We start from the raw sequence: 21,950 nt of genomic DNA on the forward strand, positions 1-21,950 counted from the left end.
GGGTTAAGGATCTGGCGCTGCTATGAGCTGTGGTGTAGGTCACAGACGCGGCTCAGATCTGGCATTGCTGTGGCTCTGGTGTAGGCTGGCAGCAACAGCTCCAATTAGACCCCAGTCTGAGAACCTCCATATGCCGCAGGTGCGGCCCTAAAAAGACAAAAGACAAATAAATAAATAAATAAAACAAAATAAAATAAGTGATTTAAAGAATTAGAAATACAAATTTTCTCTTTGTCATTCACCTCCCAGGAGTAATCCAAGAGCAGTTATGTTGTCTTAGCTGCATGATACCATTAGGAAAAGTTGAACTGCTAAGATATCTTAGCAAAATCTGATGGGAGACCCCTCATCCTCTTACTGACCTTTATTCTTGGGGTTTGAGGGTGATAAACCAACATTCCCACTTTGCTGTAAGCAGAAATTGGCACAAAATTATAAATCAACCATCATTTAATTAAAAACCCCAATATTCCCCTATGTGTGTCAGCCCTGCCACCCCCATCAAAGCCAATTAAGAAATAAAACAAAGTAGTGCAGATGGAAGACATCAGTTTACATATTAATAAAGCTAGATGGGAGATGTGAGGCCATGCTAGGCGGACAAATAACTTCCTCACTGAGGCTTACTTTCCCTCCCTGGCTTCAATGTTCTCCTGCTGTGGGCAGAGCCAATGTGGTAATGTAATCACAGGGAGAGCTAGGAGCAGCTGCTCCTGGAAAAGAGACCAGTGCATGCTAGGTCCTTTCCTAAGCTTAACAATAACAGTTATTTTTTCCCCCAAAGGAAAGAGTGCATGAGATATACCTCCTAATACTAGAGAAAAGGTATAAATTCCTAGTATGTAGAGAGTACAGTTGTTTTGACCAAAAATAATATCTTACATAAGTTCTTAGAGAATATATACTGTTTAAATTTTATTGGAGTTAACTTACAATGTTGTGTTAGCTTCAAGTGTACAGCAAAGTGAATCAGTTGTACATGTACATGTATCTGTTCTTTTTCAGATTCTTTTCCCACAGAGGCCATCGCAGATTATTGAGTAGATTTCCCTGTGCTGTACAGTAGGTCCTTGTTAATTCTTGATTTTATGTATGGTAGTGTGTATATGCCAGTCCCAGCTTCCCAATTTATCTCTCCCAACAGCTGTTTCCCCTTTGGTAACTGTAAGTTTGGTTTCAACATCTCTTAGTCTGTTTCTGTTCTGTGAATAGGTTCTTTTTATTAGATTCCACATATTAGTGATATCATATGATATGCCTTTCTCTGTCTGACTTATGTATCTTAGTATGATAATCTCTAGGTCCATCCCTGTTGCTGCAAATTACATTAGTTCATTCTTTATTATGGCTGAGTAATATTCCATTATATATATATATACCACATCTGCTTTATTCATTACTTTGTTGATGGACATTTAAGTTTTTTCCATGTCTTGGCTATCATAAATAGGGCTTCAGTGAACATTGTGGTGCATGTATCTTTTCAAATTATGGTTTTCACCAGATATATGCCCAGGAGAAGGATTGTTGGATCATGTGGTAGTTCTATTTTTAGTTTTTTAAGGAACCTCCATATTGTTCTCCATTGTGGCACCAATTTACATTCCTACCAACAAGAGAGGATACTATTGATCATTAAATCATTCCATGGTTTAGGATTACATGTAATTTATATCATTAAACAACAATGGCTTAAGCAAGAAGGAAGCCAATTTCTCTCTCATGAAAAAGAAATTCAGACATCTGTAGTTCAGCTACTTAAGAAGCTACATAATTATCCAAGGTCCAGCCTCCTTTCTGTTCTTACTCTGCCAATCCTCTTCCTCATGGCACAAGATGGATTTTAGAGCCCCAGCCATCATATAAAGTCCACATTCAATATAGAAGGAAGGAAGAAAGAAGTAGAGAAAAGTATGCCAAGTTTTATTTAAAAAATTTCTTCAGGGAGTGTCCTAGTAGCTTAGCAGGTTAAGGACCTGACTGTTGTCATTGCTGTGGCTCAATTGCTGCTGTGGCTTGGGCGCAATCCCTGGTTCAGAAACTTCTGCATACCATGGGCATGGCCAAAAAAAAAAAAATTCTTCAAAATGGCATATGAAATTTCTATATTTAATTCTTTTGCCCAAACTGACTAACCTTGCTGCCAGGGAGGTAGAGAATGTGCCATTTATCTGTGCCCCATCAATACTGGGGCCTTATTACAAAGCAAGAAGGGGAGGATGTATTTGGGAGGCAAATAGCAGACTCTGTCATGCTGATCAAGCAAAGTGTGAAGAGACTAACGGCAGGTAGCAACCCAGCTAATTTCAACTCAAGTTTTTGAACTGTCAAATTCTTTTAAATTCTTACTCCTACCTGTTTTCAATAGCATATAGTTATGGGATGGTTTCAAGTTGTAAATCAGACTCCTCATAGGACCAAAGATAATCATATTATTCACATGATATCTGTGTCAATTTCTCAAGTCTTAGCTGAATGTCCGCTGTGAAAGGAAAATGGAATAACAGTTTACATTTCAGTAATGGAAAAAGTAGCCAGGCTGACATAAATATGGCTGCTTCTTCCCTTATATTTGGAAATTAAGTGTCTTTTTTCTTAGAACCTCTTTACATTTCAACTATATATGCCAAACCAAGATTAAGCCCTTGAACCTAAGCCAGTTCAGGTTCCCATGGGGTTGGATTTAAATGCTGTCTAACCCTAGGAAAACCAATTCTAATTAACCATCCCATGAATTCAAAACCTACTGAAAGAGAAGGATCTTGGAGGTGGATATGACTGAAATCCCTAAGTTCTTCCTATTCTCTGGGTAACTTAGAGTTTCGTATTATTTAAGTTGGACATACCTTGAGCTCTGCAGACAACCTGAGTGCAAGCTGGCATGCACTCAAAATCTATGGAACTCCAGGAATCTTTAAGCCTCTGAAGAGGCAAGCAGGGAACACTTTTAGCAGGTGTCGTGTTATGTCAAGTCAAAGTACATATTGCAATCCTCACCTTGGGTGGCTAAACAGAATCATTCCCAACAAGGAGGTGCCATTTGTTTTATTTATCTGCAAACACAGCATTCTTGCTCCCCCAGGAATCCCATCAGAGCCACCAAATTTCAGTGGCCAATTTCAAAGTTAACAGAGTCATATCTCCCACTGACTGCTAGAAGTAACCTTTGGTTACTTGCCATTCCATCCAGGGAACTAATCAAACAACAGCCTCAGTTGGTGGCAAATGAACCCAGAGTTTCCAGTGAATGCCAATTCCCATGAAATTCTAGAAAAGGAGAGAGAACACAGGGAGCTTCCATGTTTCTCTATGTGGTATCTGGCTGGTCCATGTCTATGTCAGTGGCCTTAATGATCATGAAACACTCTAAGTGGTGATCATTCTTGCTTTTCCATGACTCTGCTTTTATCTAGTAGACGTAGAAACAAATTTGGGATTTAAGAAATGTGGATGGCCAATCCACTTCTTCTATCAACGAGTGACACACTCTGGGCAAGTTCCTTCATTTACTTGTCTGTTTCATATTCTAAAAAAGTGAGGGTTGGAATAGGTAGCTTTGAATCTCATTTTCAGTCCAAAATTCTGTGATTTGGAGGACTCATTCCTTAGGTTATATCTAAGAGGAATGTGTTTCAGTGTTTCCACATTTAAAAGAGGCAGTATTTGCTTTAAAGGAAACAGATGTAGTATGAGATGCAACATGGATTTTGTTAATCTTATTTGTAAATCTCCATTAAGATCCATGACTTGTTGATTTCAAGAGTAGCAAAGAACTTTTCACCTTGACATGTTGTGTCCTCGAAGCAAAATTTTGCAAAAGATTTCTTAAGCTCATAGCTGAAGAGATATGATAATGCAGCCAAGGGCCTGCCTTTCTTTCTTTCCCTCTCTCTCTCTTTCTTTCTCTCTCTTTCTTTCTTTCTTTCTTTCTTTCTTTCTTTCTTTCTTTCCTTTCTTTTTCTTTCCTTTCTTTCCTTCCTTCCTTCCTTCTTTCCTTCCTTCCTTCCTTTTTTTTCTTTCTTCCTTCTTGTGAGTTTTTTTCATTTTTTGAAGTATAGATGATTTTTTGAAGTATAGATGATTTACAATGCTGTGATTATTTCTGCTGTACAATAGAGAGATTCAGTCATACACATACATATTATATCCATTCTTTTTCAGATTCTTTCCCCATATTGGTTATCACAGAATATTGAGTAGAGTTGCTTGTGCTGTACAGAAGGTCCCCACTGACCATCCATTCCATACACAATAGTGTGCAGATGCCAATTCCTAACCCCCAATCGAGCCCTCCCCCCAACAGTGGCTTCCTTAATTTTATAAATCTTTTTTTTTTTTTTTTTTTTGTCTTTTGTCTTTTTTGTTGTTGTTGTTGTTGTTATTGTTGCTATTTCTTGGGCCGCTCCCTCGGCATATGGAGGTTCCCAGGCTAGGGGTTGAGTCAGAGCTGTAGCCACCGGCCTACGCCAGAGCCACAGCAACGCGGAATCCGAGCCGCGTCTGCAACCTACACCACAGCTCACGGCAACGCCAGATCGTTAACCCACTGAGCAAGGGCAGGGATCGAACCCGCAACCTTATGGTTCCTAGTCGGATTCGTTAACCACTGCGCCACGACGGGAACTCCTAATTTTATAAATCTTAATGCCTTTGCTGCTACAACACTGGACCCAGTTGTTAGAGGCAAAGAGGAAAATCATCTGTTGAGAAAGAACAAGTGGGTTTTTTTTTTTTTAAAGAGTAAATAAAATCTGATAAGCTTGGAATAAGGTTGGAAAAACACTGAATTATGTAACAGCAACACTCCATGAACTCTTTCTTGGATGAGTGGGTTTATGGAACCACAAGCCAATAGGCCAAGAGAGCAGGATGTAGCAGTTTCTTTTACAGGGAGTGAGGAGAAAAATATGAGACTCGAACCTCAGGAGAGATTTTGTAGGTCTAACTTGGTGGAATATTGGCAACTTGATAAGGATTAGTTCTTATCCTTATAACTATCTGAATAGTTCTGCTTTCTGTATGTGGATATCAAGCTTCAGTTCTACCCAAATGTGAGGCAAAATGTCATCATCTTTAGTAATATTACCTCCCTAGTAACAGCAATACTGTGAGAAGTGTTGCGCTGAACTCCGGGAAGAGGAATTCCAACCACAGTGGAACTTTTAAAGAAACTGGAAGCCATGATAATGGCGATGGAGGGGTAGGGAAGAGAAGTGAAACCATGAGTGAGTACACTGGATAGCCTAGGGCACTGTCTGATTTGCATCTGGTTATACCGAAAAGAACCATAGCCCCTGCTAAACGTGCTGGGGAGGGGATGGAAGTGTAACTGCAACTCTGCTACGTTTGAGAAATAACATATTTGAGCCCTCTACTAGGAGAATGAAGTACAAAATACAGAGACCTTTTCTTTTTAATTATTTAATTGAGGTATAGTTGATTCATAATGTTTACTAGTTTCAAGTGTACAGCTTTGCATTATAAGTTATTACAAGATACTGAATATAGTTCCCTGTGCTATATAATAGGTCCTTGTTGTTTATCTGTTTTATATGCAGCAGTGTATATATGTGTTACAAAGCACATGGGCACTTGATTGAGAGGCAGTTAACAATATTGTGCTTCCCGCCCTGCAGTTCCTTCCCTGACACTTTCCCCAGCCCTTACCAAGGAGCATTTCTTAGGACCCAGTCTTAGGCCCTCTGCTTTCATTCCTCCCGGCCCACTTCCAAGAGCTCTTTCCATTTACATAACTTCATCTGACTCCCTACTCCCTAGAGAGCCCTCTCATCTTGCCTTCTCTTCAGCCCCGTGGGGACAGGTACTTGATTCCTGCTTAACTTCACCTGTGTGCTACTCCATTTACTACCCTGTAAATGTTCCATTAAGATCTTTGAATGTCTAGTCCTTTGTAAAGGTTCTTAGTCATCTTCAGTTGTGTGCATGTGTCACCTAACAAGACTGCGAACTCTCTGGAGGTGGGGACAAAATTCTTAAGAAAATCTCATCTAAGAACAGGGTTCAAGGAAGAAGAGATTGTGTGTATGTGGAAGTGCACTTGTTATTACTGACTGGAGAATGGTGCCTTGTCTGCTCAAGACTCAGATGTTTGGAAACCTCAAATTTCTAGGGGCATGACTAACGGGCAGAATATAAGCTGAAAAAACATATTAAAGAGACTCTAAGAAACCCAAATAATTGTCACACTATCAAAAAACAAATACTTATGATATTTCACCTGCAGTTTCTAGTTCCAACTCATTTCTGCTTACTCTGCTTGGAAATCAAACAGGTTTGAGTGCTTGTTTCTGCAGTAGATTAGAAGCAGTAAAAGGGTTAAATTAAGTAGATACAAAACAGGAGGGTTAATATGGCTAAATGCAAAGACCCAGCATCTAAGGCAAAAGCAGCAAAAAAATCAGACTCTGATGTGAGATTTCAAAAGAGGAATTTGGGGTGAGTTTAGCAAGTTTGTGTGTTTGTGTGTATGTTGAGACAAACAGTCATATTTTTGACAGAATCTATGGTAATAGCTATAACAAAATTCAGAATGAGAGTTTATCTTCATACTAATGAACATATTTTCAACAGAAGTTAAAGGTAAACAGCTTTTAGGGTAAGTAGCAAAATATAGATTTTACTCAGGAAAAAAATTGTATCCAAGGATTATTTATTTGCTGATTTATTTCAGAAGGCTTACTGCTGAAAGCAATCATGTTCAATCATTCAGAAAGTCAGCTCTTTAGAATGACTTTCCCCTAAGGACTCTTGATAACGAAAATTCTGCTGTTTAATGATTAACTTAGTGTATGCTTAATAAATGCAATTGATTATTACCTAAATGATGAATGTAAAAGAAACTTCTATGCTATCTAGCCAGTCTAATCTTTGGGGAAGAACATGAAATTTGAGAAATTTTATTTTTAATTGTGATGGGGCCATCGGTTGCATAGTTAAAGGGGAATCTAGTGATAGACTTTAACCCGGGTTTATAAATTGTCCCAATTTTTCTTCCTATTTGTCTTCAAAATGGCAAACTGGCAGGTAGGGTACCTCTGAAGAGGGAATGAGAAACTTATTTTAAATGTCTAAACCAAAAGGCAGTGATCAACTTGGTAGTATTATCAAATAACACCCAAGCAGACCGTGATAAAGTCCCTGGAAGATGATCGGTGATCAGAAGCAGGATGTCTGCCAGGGCGTGTTTCTGGGCAGCAGAGGAGCTGTTGCAGCTCCGTCCGGCAGTTTCTCTTCATGTGTGGCCACCGCAGTGGAGTGGAGGCAGAGAGTGAGCAGGACTCTCACACTTGCACAGAGTAGGCAGTGGAGCCCCAAACATCGTGGGCATACAGACTGAGGACACCCGGAGCCCATGAAGGCTGCTCTTAAAACCTGGTCTTTGCCTGAGCTAAGAATGACCATTTGTAATCAAGTCCCTGATATAAAGTAGCAACTGTTCCCAGGCAATTTTACACACAGTAAGACCAGTAGGCAGCAGGGACGAGTCAGTGGTATCTGAGAAGCATATGAACAGTGAACAAAGACACTTCTCTCTCTTTTTTTTTTTTTTTTTTTTTTGGTCTTTTTGCTATTTCTTGGGCCGCTCCCACGGCATATGGAGGTTCCCAGGCTAGGGGTCAAATTGGAGCTGTAGCCACCGGCCTACGCCAGAGCCACAGCAACGCGGAATCCGAGCCGCGTCTGCAACCTACACCACAGCTCACGGCAACGCCAGATCGTTAACCCACTGAGCAAGGGCAGGGATCGAACCCGCAACCTCATGGTTCCTAGTCGGATTCGTTAACCACTGCGCCACGACGGGAACTCCAAGACACTTTTCTCAAGCATCCCTGGTGTTATGGGTTAAATCGCGTTCCACCCAAAAGAAAACCAAAAACCAAACCAAACAAACAACAGCAACAACCAAAACTTCATATGTTGAAGTCCTGACCTCCGTACTTTAGAATGTAACCTTGTTCGGAAATAGAGTCGTTGCAGGTATAATTATGAAGTTAAGATGAGGTCGTACTAAAGTAGGGTGAGTCCCTAATTCAAGGGCAGGTGGGTCCCTAATTCAAGGGCAGGGTCCCTAATTCTTATGCAGAGGGGAAGTTTGGACCCAGAGACAGATGCCCACAGAGAGAGGACCAGGTGACAAGTAAAGTGGAAATCGGGACGAGGCATCTATAAGCCAAGAAACTTCAAATATGGCCAGCGGGTCACCAGAAGCCAGGAGAGCGACATGGGACAGACTTTCCCCCACAACCTTCAGAGGGAATCACCCTGTTGACAGCTTAATCAGGGACTTCCAGAACTGTGAGGCAACACATCTCTGTTGTTCATGCCATCCAGCTTGTGGCACTTCATTCCAGCAGCCCTAGCAAACTAACAGATCCATGGATTCAGTCCTTAGGAAGAATTAGGAACAAACTGCAAGAACACCACTGCATAGAATGTGTAATGGTTGTTGGAGTTCCTTCTGTGATGCAATAGGATTGACAGTGTCTCTGTAGCACCACGATGTGGGTTTGATCCCTGGCCCTGCACAGTGGGTTAAGGGTCAGGCCTTGTGGCAGCTGCACCCTAAATGACAACTGCGGCTCAAATCTGATCCCTGGCCTGGAAACCCTATCTGCCACAGGATGGCCAAAAAAAAAAAAAAAGAATCTGTAATGGTCATATTCCTATAATAGATGGATGGATAGATACATGGAGAGAAAGAAAAAGAAATAGATGGGTTTTCATTCATTCTCATTGTTTTGTTTCTACTCATATGTGCTGATCCACCTACCTGATCTCCTTCCATAATTCAGTTAACTATGTAGAAAACTGTTCATCAGTCTGTTCCATACAGTGGGGTCAGTCATTCTCAGTGTCTTCTTGCTGTTGCTCTAGTATGTTCTAGATATTGTAAGGCTATTGCACTCAAGATTCTGTTGACCTGGGGCTGACCAATTAAATGGAGCCTCTCATGGAGAGGTGCCTCAGTTATACTCCTGCTGAAGGTGACACAAGTTTGAAATAGGAAATTAAACAACTGTCTCTTGCTTTTTTTTTTTTTTAAGGGCCACACCCACGGCATATGGAGGTTCCCAGGCTAGGGGTCTAATTAGAACTACAACTGCCAGCCTACACCACAGCCACAGCAATGCCAGATCCGAGCAACGTCTGCAACCTACACCACAGCTCATGGCAACATGGGATCCTTAACCCACTGAACAAGGCCAGGGATAAAACCCATGTCCTCATGAATACCAGTCAGGTTCATTACTGCTGAGCCACAAAGGGAACTCCAGATTATGGCTTTTTATGTATTTATTTATTATTTTTATTTTTATTTTTTTTGCTTTTTTTAGGGCCGCACCCGCAGCATATGGAGGTTCCCAGGCTAGGGATCCAATCAGAGCTAGAGTTGCCAGCCTACACCACAGCCGCAGAAATATCACATCTGAGCCACATCTGCGACCTACACCATAGCTTACGGCAACGCCAGATCCTTAACCCACTGAGCAAAGCCAGGGATCGAACCCACAACCTCATGGTTCCTATTTGCGTTTATTTCTGCTGCACCACCATGGGAACTCCAGACTATGGCTTTTTAAACACCTCATCACTTAACTCCAATTAAAACAGGCTTCTGGACTTACATGCCAGTGAAAGTACTTCAGCAAATAATTTGCTGTATTGATGGGATGGGAAGAGATGCTAAATGGCAATCAAAGAGGCAAAGAGTAAATATTAAGATTCTTTTAGAAAGGAGATGATTCAGTCTGAACCCATTCAGAGAACCTAGTATTTTGTTATAAATGGGTTACCATAGAATATTTTCACATTAACAAGAGCCCATTACTTGGCTATATCTGGAATCAGCTTTATATAAACTAAAAACATAGCCTGTAGCACCTGGAAGTTCCAGTTCCGCCTTTCCTAACAGGGTCAGTCTAGTTTACTAGACATTCGTGAATGTATTTGAGACGGTTGTGTGAGGCTCATATGCATACAGTGACTTGCTTTGGGAGAAGGTAGAGAACCACTTGGAAACATATCAAATCATGAAAATAAGTGATGTTTAGCTGGTGGGGTTTTGGAAATAAATTTTTACTATGTTCCATGCTTTGTCGGGAATACATTTTTACTGTATTATATAGTCAACTTCACTAGTTTACCAACATTACATGGGCTTTGGGACTTGAGTCATTTTCCAGAAGCTATTTCATCTCTGTCTACATTGCTTATGTTATGTGTTGAATTGTGTCCTCTCCAAAATGCCTATGTTGGAGCCATATTCTCCATGTAAAAATAGGGTGGTTGCAAATATAAGAAGTTAAGATGAGCTCATACAGGAATAGGGTGCGGCCCTGAACTAATATGACTGGTGTCCTTATAAAAGGGGACATTTGGACACAGACACACACGCAGGGAGAATGCTATGTGAAGACAGAGGCGGAGAACCACTGGCAAGAATGCCAGTGGTTGCCAGCAAACAACCAGAAGGAACCAATCCTACCAACACATTGAACTTGGACTTCCAGCCTCCAGAAATGTGTGACATGAAATTTCAGCTGTTTAAGTCACCCAGTTTGTGGTACTTGGTCTCGGTAGCCCTAGAGAACAAATACACTTACCTACTAAAGAGCCTTTAGGGGAGTTCTAGTGGTGGCTCAGCGAGTTAAGAACCCAACTAATATCCATGAGGATGCTGGTTCGATCCCTGGCCTTGCTTAGTGGGTTAAGGATCCAGTGTTGCCGCAAGCTGAAGCATAGGTCACAGATGCAGCTTATATCCCACGTTGCTGTGGCTGTGGTGTAGGCGGGCAGCTGCAGCTCCAGTTCAACCCCTAGCCTGGGAAGTTCCATATGCTGCATGTGTGGCCCTAAAAGAAAAACAAAACAAAAACAAAACATTGTTCCTACTCTTAAGGGTTCCTTAAAACTATAATCCATTTCTTTCACTTCTTAAAAGTTGTAGCATATGCATACCCTAATTTTTACCATCTTAACCATTGTTAACTTTACAGTTCAGCCATGTGACATACAGTGACACTGTCCTGCACCCAGTGTTTATAGAAATATTTTCATCTTGCAAAACTGAAACTCTCTACATATTAAAAATCAACTTCCCTCAGCTCCAGGCAATCACCTTTCTACTTTCTGTATTTCTGAATCCGACTACTCTAAGTACCTGATATATGTGGAACTATACAAAATTCGTCTTTTTTGGTGACTGGCACATTTCACTTAGCATATTGTCTTCGAGGGTCACCCATACTGTAAGACACGTCAGGGTTTCTTTGCTTTTTAAGCTGGAATAATCTCCTATTATACGTATGTACCACATTTTGCTTATTCACCCATCCATCCCTCAGTGAACCCTGGGGATGCTCCCACCCTTAGGCTGTTGTGATTAAGGCTGCTGTGAACAGAAAGTGGGTATACTCTGTAATCCTTTTTCATCAATGCTGCTTTTGTTCAGACCCTTCTCCAGAGGTCTTCAGATGTCTGCCTCTTGGTGTTTTGTGCTCGTTTTCTCTTTCTCCTCTGTTCTCTTCTCACCATTTCTCTATAGCTCTTCACTTCACTCACAGTCTTGAGGAGAACAGAAAAGTCCAGGAGGGTTTGGAAATGAGCAGAGTCCAGCTAAGCCGCAAAGGGACTCCTGCTCAGAGTCACCCAGGGCTCTCAGGATTAAGGGATTGGGTCTACATAGTTGAATTAATATGATTTCAACTATTTTATGGGTATAGATTCCTATGGCCTATCCTAGAACCTTTAACTACTGCTTGTATGACACTTTTCATGGGAATATACTGAATAAATTTGGAGGATGTAATTTGTATCAATTTGTGTATTAGGGCTACCACCTGTACATAATCTGTAAATTAATAGCTCAGGTAGAAAAAAAAATTTAGAAATAGTTTTAGCCATATAGTAACAAGATAATATGAGCAGGGAATGAGGTAACTAGGATCTTCCACAAATAATTTGTTCAGGATCTTTAATTCCTGCAATAATATGCCTTATATGATCTCCTAGGGACTTCAGATGATCTTTTTTTTTTTTTTTTTTTTTTGCAAAAACGATTCTATTTTTACTATGTGGAGGAATGCTTCCAGTTTACTGTAGGGCATAAAATATCTAGCTGCAATAATATTCTACACATCTACAATTCAAGTCTATGAACATTTTTAAACAAGTGTGCTATTTTAGGCACTGGATATAATGAGCCCCTACCTATTAACGCTTGCTTTTTTTTTTATTTTTATTTTCCCACTGTACAGCAAGGGGGTCAGGTTATCCTTACATGTATACATTACAATTACAGTTTTTCCCCCACCCTTTCTTCTGTTGCAACATGAGTATCTAGACATAGTTCTCAATGCTATTCAGCAGGATCTCCTTGTAAATCTATTCTAGGTTGTGTCTGATAAGCCCAAGCTCCCGATCCCTCCCACTCCCTCCCCCTCCCATCAGGCAACCACAAGTCTCTTCTCCAAGTCCATGATTTTCTTTTCTGAGGAGATGTTCATTTGTGCTAGATATTAGATTCCAGTTATAAGTGATATCATATGGTATTTGTCTTTGTCTTTCTGGCTCATTTCACTCAGTATGAGATTCTCTAGTTCCATTTATGTTGCTGCAAATGGCATTATGTCATCCTTTTTATGGCTGAGTAGTATTCCATTGTGTATATATACCACCTCTTCCGAATCCAATCATCTGTTGATGGACATTTGGGTTGTTTCCATGTCCTGGCTATTGTGAATAGTGCTGCAATGAACATGCGGGTGCATGTGTCTGTTTTAAGTAGAGCTTTGTCTGGATAGATGCCCAAGAGTGGGATTGCAGGGTCATATGGAAGTTCTATGTATAGATTTCTAAGGTATCTCCAAACTGTTCTCCATAGTGGCTGTACCAGTTTACACTCCCACCAACAGTGCAGGAGAGTTCCCTTTTCTCCACAGCCCCTCCAGCACTTGTTATTTGTGGATTTATGAATGATGGCCATTCTGACTGGTGTGAGGTGGTATCTCATGGTAGTTTTGATTTGCATTTCTCTTATAATCAGCGATGTTGAGCATTTTTTCATGTGTTTGTTGGCCATCTGTATATCTTCTTTGGAGAAATGTCTATTCAGGTCTTTTGCCCATTTTTCCATGGATTGATTGGTTTTTTTGCTGTTGAGTTGTATAAGTTGCTTATATATTCTAGAGATTAAGCCCTTGTCAGTTGCATCATTTGAAACTATTTTCTCCCATTCTGTAAGTTGTCTTTTTGTTTTCTTTTGGGTTTCCTTTGCTGTGCAAAAGCTTTTCAGTTTGATGAGGTCCCATGGGTTTATTTTTGCTCTAATTTCTATTGCTTTGGGAGACTGCCCTGAGAAAATATTCATGATGTTGATGTCAGAGAGTGTTTTGCCTATGTTTTCTTCTAGGAGTTTGATGGTGTCCTGTCGTATATTTAAGTCTTTCAGCCACTTGGAGTTTATTTCAGCATCATACACCACATTAACAAAAAAAAAGTCAAAAATCATCTCAATAGATGCAGAAAAAGCATTTGACAAAGTTCAACATCCATTCATGATCAAGACCCTCGCCAAAGTGGGTATAGAGGGAACATTCCTGAATATAATCAAAGCCATTTATGAGAAACCCACAGCAAACATAATACTCAATGGGAAAAAACTGAAAGCCTTCTCACTCAAATCTGGAACAAGACAGGGATGCCCACTCTCACCACTGCTCTTCAACATAGTTTTGGAAGTCTTAGCCACAGCAATTAGACAAACAAAAGAAATCAAAGGCATCCATATAGGAAGAGAAGAGATCAAACTGTCACTGTATGCAGATGACATGATACTATACACAGAAAACCCTAAGGACTCAACCCCAAAACTCCTTGAACTGATTAATAATTTCAGCAAAGTGGCAGGATATAAGATTAACATTCAGAAGTCAGTTGCATTTCTGTATACCAGCAATGAAACATTAGAAAAGGAATACAAAAATACGATACCTTTTAAAATTGCACCTCACAAAATCAAATACCTCGGAATACACCTGACCAAGGAGGTAAAGGACCTATATGCCGAGAACTATAAAACTTTAATCAAAGAAATCAAAGAAGATGTAAAGAAATGGAAAGATATTCCATGTTCCTGGATTGGGAAAATCAATGTTGTAAAAATGGCCATACTACCCAAAGCAATCTACAGAGTCAATGCAATCCCTATCAAATTACCCAGGACATTTTTCACAGAACTAGAACAAACAATCCAAACATTTATATGGAACAGCAAAAGACCCAGAATCGCCAAAGCAATCCTGAGAAACAAAAACCAAGCAGGAGGCATAACTCTCCCAGACTTCAAGAAATACTACAAAGCCACAGTCATCAAAACAGTGTGGTACTGGTATCAAAACAGACAGACAGACCAATGGAACAGAATAGAGAATCCGGAAATAAACCCTGACACCTATGGTCAATTAATCTTTGACAAGGGAGGCAAGAACATAAAATGGGAAAAGGAAAGTCTATTCAGCAAGCATTGCTGGGAAACCTGGACAGCAGCATGCAAAGCAATGAAACTACAACACACCCTCACACCATGCACAAAAATAAACTCCAAGTGGCTGAACGCTTGCTTTAATAGTCCACCATGTTGTACTCATAATGAAGCTACGAGGTGAACAAGATCACCCCAAATCCCCTGGTGGGGAGGTCTAGGCTTAGAGATAAGACATGACCTACTAAAATCACACAGATGGTCAGTGTGAGAATCAAGATTGTCTGATGGCCCCATTAGTGCTCTTGACTAACTTCTGCTATGGTGCAGGAGCAGAATACATCAAGAAGGCAGGAAAATGTTAGAGGAAAAAAAGAAATAAAGAAAAAAGGGAGTGAGAGGATGGAGAGGGAGCCCCCTCATATTTTTTTTTTCTTTTTAGGGCCACACTTGTGACCTATGGAAGTTCCTGGGCCAGGGGTCACATTGGAGCTGCAGCTGCCGGCCTACGCTACATCCACAGCAGCACAGGATCTCAGCTGCATCTACGACCTTCACCATAGCTTTCAGCAATGCTGGCTCCTTAACCCACTGAGTGAGGCCAGGGATGGAAGCCACATCCTTATGAGATTATGTTGGGTTCTTAATGCACTGAGTCACAATGGGAACTCCTAAGGTTTTTCATGTTAAACTTTGATTTCATCAACTAATTTAAAAAATAAGTCTTTCAAAAAGAATCTTAAAATTCTTTGCAGGAGATAGCGTCACCATAGCAGAAGTTAGATGTAGTTCATTTTCCAGAGACAATGGGACATGTTTTTGGTCTATTTAATATATAATATATCATCCCTCAGTTATTCAGCATGACAAAGTGACCTCTCTCCACAGGCGGTAGCATAATATATGAATATAAAAGATAATTGGAAGTCTCAACAAAAGGTTTAAATCAGTTTTTTTAAGATCCTGAGGTGATATAATCTTTAAAATAGAAACCTTTTTCCTTCATTACGATATGCTTCCTTTTCATGTCCTAAAAATACAGCTTTAACTTCTGCCACACAAAAAGCCCTATTCTCAGTGCTTTCCAGTGTAATCTAATTTATGTGATTGCATTTCCAGGCGAGGTGCCTTTTTAACTAAAATTTGATAGAAATTGTATCTGAGAAAAGCTTCAGTTGAGATTTCTGGAAAGTGTTGGACCTGAGATCAAGGTAGACTTAGAGAATAATTTTTCTAATGGGCTGAATTTCAGGAACTCAGTTAGGAGTCCTTTGTTACCGGTGTGGCTCCCAGAGGAAAAGTGAGCAAATGATCTGAATCCGAGGAAGAAAGGGGACCTTCTTGGAAAGCTAATGGGCTTTTAAAAGCCTCATCTCCATCTAGTAAGAACCCTGATGGGAAGCATTAAGCATCTGGAAGATGAACCCAGGGCACGTTTTTAATATCATTAAGCTTTTCACAGTGAATTCAAGTTTCTTGTTGGGAAAGTGCTGCAGAAAACCTCAACCCTGTTGACCTGTTGAGTAGCAGTCCTGTAGCAAGCTGGAGGTGGGGGTGGGGAAAGCAACAGTAACTGGAAGCTTATTCAGCCATGAAGTACAAAAGCATTCTCCTAGCAGAGCTCAGTGGTCACAGAAAGAGAAGAGACTTCCCAAGGTCAGTCCAGATGAGAATGGAGGCTCAGAAGTTCTTTGACTAATCTCAACGAATGGCAGTCATTGTGAGCCACTGTTGGTACATTTTGTCATTTGAGGGCAAGCAAGCCTTCTAAGACAGTAACAGCTAAAGTCCCTTCTGGGTGTATAAAATCCCATTCCAATGTTTTAGAAGACTCTTTTTTTTTTTTTGGTTTTTATATAATGATTTTTATTTTTTTCATCATAGCTGGTTTACAGTGTCCTTTCAATTTTCTACTGTACAGCATGGAGACCCCCGTCACACATACATGTATACATTCTTTTTTCTCACATTATCATGCTCCATCATAAGTGACAAGGCATAGTTCCCAGTGCTACACAGCAGGATCTCCTTGCTAATCCATTCCATTTACTGTCACAAAAAGCACTCCCAGTAAGCATTCTAAAGACGTTCCTTATCCAAATGACCTACAGTGACTTCCATGGTTTGAACAGACCAGAGCAATGGACGGCGTCTGGATGGAGTGAGGTGGTCATGGGTGCAGACCCGGCCTCCTGCTTTCTGCATTTTTATACCCATCCCAAGAGAGTGTCTCATGATTCCCAGTGTGCCTTCTAAGCCTGGATCCCCAAATTCCCTGTCCTTTAATCTACCAGCCCTAGAATGCCAAGTCTTTTGTATTGTTTTCCCAAAGCCTTGAAAGAAGTTTAATCTTCTCACAATTATACTTAAAAGAAGCTGGGAAAAGCCATATGTAAGAGTACAGGAGTTCTCTTGTGGTGCAGCAAGGATCTGGTGCTGTGACTGCAGTGGCTTGGGTTGCTGCTGGGGCGTGGGTTCAATCCCTGCCCTGGGAGCTTCCACATGCCTCAGACAGGGTCACATCTATCTATCTATCTATCTATCTATCTATCTATCTATCTATCTATTTGTCTGTCTGTCTGTCTCTATCTGTCTATCTATCTTACATGAGCTGTTTCTAAACAAGTCCAAGGTAGGCACAGAATCTTCACATGAATTCCTAACTCCCTGACCAAGCTCCTATTTCTGTGTCATTATTTTGCCACTTTATGGGATTTTGGATATCTTTCCATCTTGTCCTTTCCCTAGAGAAAATGCTAAAAATCCCCATTTGGAACTCAAATCCAGGAGTTCCCATTGTGGCTTAGTGGTAACAAACCTGAGTAGTATCTATGAGGATGTAGGTTCGATCCCTGGCCTTGCTCAGTGGGTTAAAGATCCGGAATTGGTGTGGCTGTGGTGTAGGCTGGTGGCTACAGCTTCAATGCGACCCCTAGCCTAAGAGCTTCCATATGCTGCAGGTGTGGGCCTAAAAAGACAAAATAAATAAATAAATAGAACTCAGATCCATAACACAACACAACAAAACAAAATCTCCTGGTTCAAACTTATAAGACACCCTCAGGTCCCTGCTGGTTAGTTTCAGATTCCAACCAATTTCCAGCTGCAGGAGGCCAAGGTTGATACCCTAGAGGCTCAGGGAAATGACCCAGCCCATTACCATCTCAGCCACATCCTGGGGACTCCAGGAAGTCCTGTCCAGCTCAGTCCTCTCTCCACATAGTTGTGTGTCCAAAATACAATCATTAAAGAGTTCTGATTTCAGAATACCTTAAAACATATAGTGATAATAACATATTAACAATAAACAGTGTCTTCACACCATAAAAGAAACATGTTCTTCCCAAGGAGTAGTGAAGACGCGTGATCGTCTTATGAAATTTTTCAAAATATGCAGTTGGAAACATACATCTTATTTAATCTGAAAAAATAACCTCTAAAGCTTAAAGAATTTAACACAGTAAATTAACGTAAAATGAAGATTATCCAAGAACACTGAGGATTTTATTTAGCCTTCTGTTGTGTCAAGAGTTTTTCACATGATAAATTGTAAAGACCAATAGGAAAACATTATATTTATTTTCAGTTCCATATTGCCATTAGCTCCTTACTGACCTAAAACACTGAGCAACAGAATTCTCTGTGGGAAAGAAATGTATGACAATAAATCTCTATTACTTAAAACCTAAAAGCCTTATCAACTTAATATTCTAGGAAATGGTAAATTGCAAGTAAAATAACAAAACCAAAAGTATAGCTCAGCTAAAAGTTTTTATGATATACAGAGTTCCCGTTGTGGCACAGTGGAAATGAATCCAACTAGGAACCATGAGGTTGCAGGTTTGATCCCTGGCCTCACTCAGTGTGTTAAGGATCCCGCATTGTTGAGAGCTGTGGTATAGGTCAAAGATGTGGCTCGGATCTGGCATTGCTGTGGCTTTGGCATAGGCCAGCGGCTACAGCTCCAATTAGACCCCTAGCCTGGGAACCTCCATGTGCCGTGGGTACAGCCCTAAAAAGACACAAAAAAATTTTTATGATATACGATGTGGTATAAAATAGCTATTTCTAAATTTAAATGATGCATGGCATAATAAGAAATATATATTTGATCTTTATTCCTCATTGCTAATGTAGTTCCTAAAATTTCTATATTTTCCTGACTAATAGGAATGATAAAAGCATCTTTGTGGTCCTTGTCCTAATTCCTGACATAAAACTCCTAAATCCCTTGGAATTTCCCAGCTGAGAGGAGTGCCTTTTGTTTTAAGGAGGTGACATTTTATGGGCCCTTATAGAGCTTCAGGATGGCAGCTGGTCACCAGAAAGACCAAGGTGTGGTCTTTCTTTGTAACTGCCAGCCCCACCCCTACCTCCTCTTGTGAGGGGAGAGAGCCTGGAGATTGAGTTAATTGCTGGTGGTCAATGATTTAATCATTGGTGTGCCTGGAGAGGGCCTGGAGTTTCTGCTACACCTTCCCTTAGCTCCTCCCCATTCCATGCCCTCTGCATCTCTTCCACTTGGTATTCCTGAATTATATCCTTCATAACAAACTGGCAGGTTTTTTCTGTGATCCATTCTAGCAAATTGGAGTTGCCATATGATCCTGCAATTCTACTCTTTTTTTTTTTTTTTTTTTTTTTGTCTTTTTACTATTTCTTGGGCCTTTCCTGCGGCATATGGAGTTTCCCAGGCTAGGGGTCTAATCGGAGCTGTAGCTGCCAGCCTATGCCAGAGCCACAGCAACGCAGGATCCGAGCCGCGTCTGTGACCTACACCACAGCTCATGGCAACGCCAGATCGTTAACCCACTGAGCAAGGGCAGGGATCGAACCCGCAACCTCATGGTTCCTAGTCGGATTCGTTAACCACTGCGCCACGACGGGAACCCCCGCAATTCTACTCTTAAGCATACATCCAGACAAAACTCTAATTCAAAAAGACGAAAAAAACAAAACAAAACAAAACAAAAAGATAGATGCACCCCCGTGATTGTAGCAGCACTAGTCACAATAGCCAAGACATGGAAGCAACCTAAGTGTCCATCAACAGATGAATGGATAAAGGAAAGACAGTGCTTATATACACAGTGGAATATTACTCAGCCATAAAAAATGAAATAATGCCATTTGCAGCAACATGGATGAACCTAGACATTATCATACTAAGTGACGTAAGTCAGACAAAGACCATGTGGTATCACTTATATGTGGAATCTAAAAAAAATGATAGAAAAGAACTTATTTACAGAACATAAACAGACTCACAGACATAGAAAACAAACTTATGACTACCAAAGAGGAAAGGGTGGGGAGAGATAAATTAGGATTTGGGATTAGCAGATACAAACAACTATATGTAAAACAGATAAATAACAAGGTCCTACTACTGCACAGTACAGGGAACTATATTCAATGTCTTATAATAATCTATAATGGAAAAGAATCTGAAAAATAATACATATATATATGCTATACATATAACAATCACTTCGCTATATGCTGGAAACATTGTAAATCAACTACACTTCAATAAAAAAATAAATACTATTTACGGTTACACCAAAAAATGAAATATTTAAAAACAAATCTTAATGAATACGTACTAGATTACATGTGCAAACATGCATAACTCTGATAAAAGAAATCAAAGGAGCCCTAAATAAACGGAGAGATCATCCATGCTCATAGACCAGAAGATTCAGTATTGTTAAGATGTCAGTGTTCCCAGCTTGATCTATACATTAAATGCAACCAAGGCCAAGCAAGCTACTTTGTAGGTATTGACAAACTGATCCTAAAGATTGCAGAGAAGGACAGAAGGCTTAGAATAGCCAATACAATGCTGAGACATAGTAAAGTTTAAACTAGCAAAATTTGTAATGGTGGGAAGCCAGCTCATAACTATTTAAGTATTAATATAGGGAATAAATGCTTGAAATTGTTATTGATGCTTTTTTCGAAAGAGAAGTACTCAAATGCTATTTTGACCTTAGCTTCTCTGGTTAGGAAAGTGATCTTCTGAACTGGAAAGGGCAGGAAGGAAATAAAGATCAAGAGATTATAAGCCTAGAAATTCTAAAATGAATTTGTTTCCTCTTCCTAGATAATTCTATCTCAATGTGGAAAATCTTCATAGGACAGAATGCCACACCAATTAAAGAACTTTTACCTTTAACTTCATTCAGTTATTACCTTTATATTTGTTGAATATCAAATGCATGAAGACACGTTTACTGTACGTTTCTATGAGAAGCATAGTATGATATGGCTCTAAATGTAATATTAATAATATAATTTGCACTAAAAGTAGTGCAGATTATTTTCCTTGTTTTCCAAACGAGGGAGAGAAGGGAATCCCTTGCCTCCGCAATGATGAGACATCTTCTCAGACTTAGCCTGAGTTATGTGAAAAAGGCTACACTTCACAAGGGGCTTCGATAAGTGCTTCTGTTGTCTGTATCTTGACCACCATCTGAGGGTTTATGAGTTAGCTTAGAGAGCATTAGGAATAGGTTTTCACAGGTGAAGTGTGTGACTTGTATATTATAAATATTATCTCCTTGGTGAAAAGTATTCAAAATATGTGGATTGGCTAAAACATTGGAGAAATATTTCCTACTCTTACATAAACAGGAGAGAAGAATCTAGTGAAGGCAGCCTTCTTAGCAATAATTCTCGTGGACAGATCCGTGAAAGTTGCTGTGGCCACCCATTCATTAGGAAGATTTCTGTTTTGCTAATGGTGATTGAATCTTGCATCTGGAATGTTCTCCTGTCTGCTTTAAAGGTGCTAATATGGGAATGATGGACAGAGATGGATTCCATAGTGCTTAAAAAAATTGTGAATGAATGTTTGTAGGCAGAATTTGGTCTGAGACTTACCTGCATTATAAATGGGTAAAAAGGTAGTGTGGGAATGTCTAACCTTTGCAGTCTTTGCTATGACTACTGTTATCTACTGAAAATGACCTAAGAGCTGTGCAACACCACACTGGCGTCGATCTCTATAGAGGTTTATAAACCTCTTTTTTTCATACTAAAAGTTGTTGAAACTTGGGTGTTTTTTTGTTTTGTTTTGTTTTGTTTTGTTTTAAATGAGAGTTGCAACGTTTTTTTCAGGTTATCTCTTGTTTTTTGTTTTTTTTTTTTTCTTTTTTGCCACACAGGCAGTATGTGGGAATTCCTGGGCCAGGGATTGAACCTACGCCGCACAGCAGCAACCAGAGCCACAGCGGTGAGAATGCAGGAGCCTCAACCCGCTAGGCCATCAAAGAACTCCCGGCTGTTTTTTTAAAAAAATATATCTACTTAGAGCATCTCAGTTGAGATGTACACATTTCTTTGCTCCATAGAATATGGCAGTGGTATTGTGTGGGCCTGTACAACTCTCATCTTTCAAGAACAAACTCATTTTAGCCTTTTCCAATGCTAACAGCAATCTCTT

General features: G+C 40.1%; 1 protein-coding gene across 25 annotated transcripts in view; it reads left to right on the forward strand.

The window, feature by feature from the left end:
• Positions 1 to 21,950, forward strand: part of TRPA1 (transient receptor potential cation channel subfamily A member 1) — a 253,695-nt gene that overhangs the window by 150,383 nt on the left and 81,362 nt on the right. For 3 of the 25 annotated variants that reach the window (XM_085022098.1, XM_085022105.1, XM_085022106.1), the window contains one exon: positions 1,006 to 1,062. The exons of the other annotated variants lie outside the window; for them this stretch is intronic. The gene's annotated coding sequence lies outside the window, so the exon portion shown is untranslated. The remainder of the gene's footprint in view (positions 1 to 1,005; positions 1,063 to 21,950) is intronic. 25 annotated transcript variants of the gene reach the window in all.

This window comes from Sus scrofa, chromosome 4 (assembly GCF_054392235.1).
Source record: "Sus scrofa isolate SSC_HxYL_T2T_F1_AM1 chromosome 4, Sscrofa_HxYL_maternal_Yorkshire_Landrace_v2.0, whole genome shotgun sequence".
Taxonomy (NCBI): Eukaryota; Metazoa; Chordata; class Mammalia; order Artiodactyla; family Suidae; genus Sus; species Sus scrofa.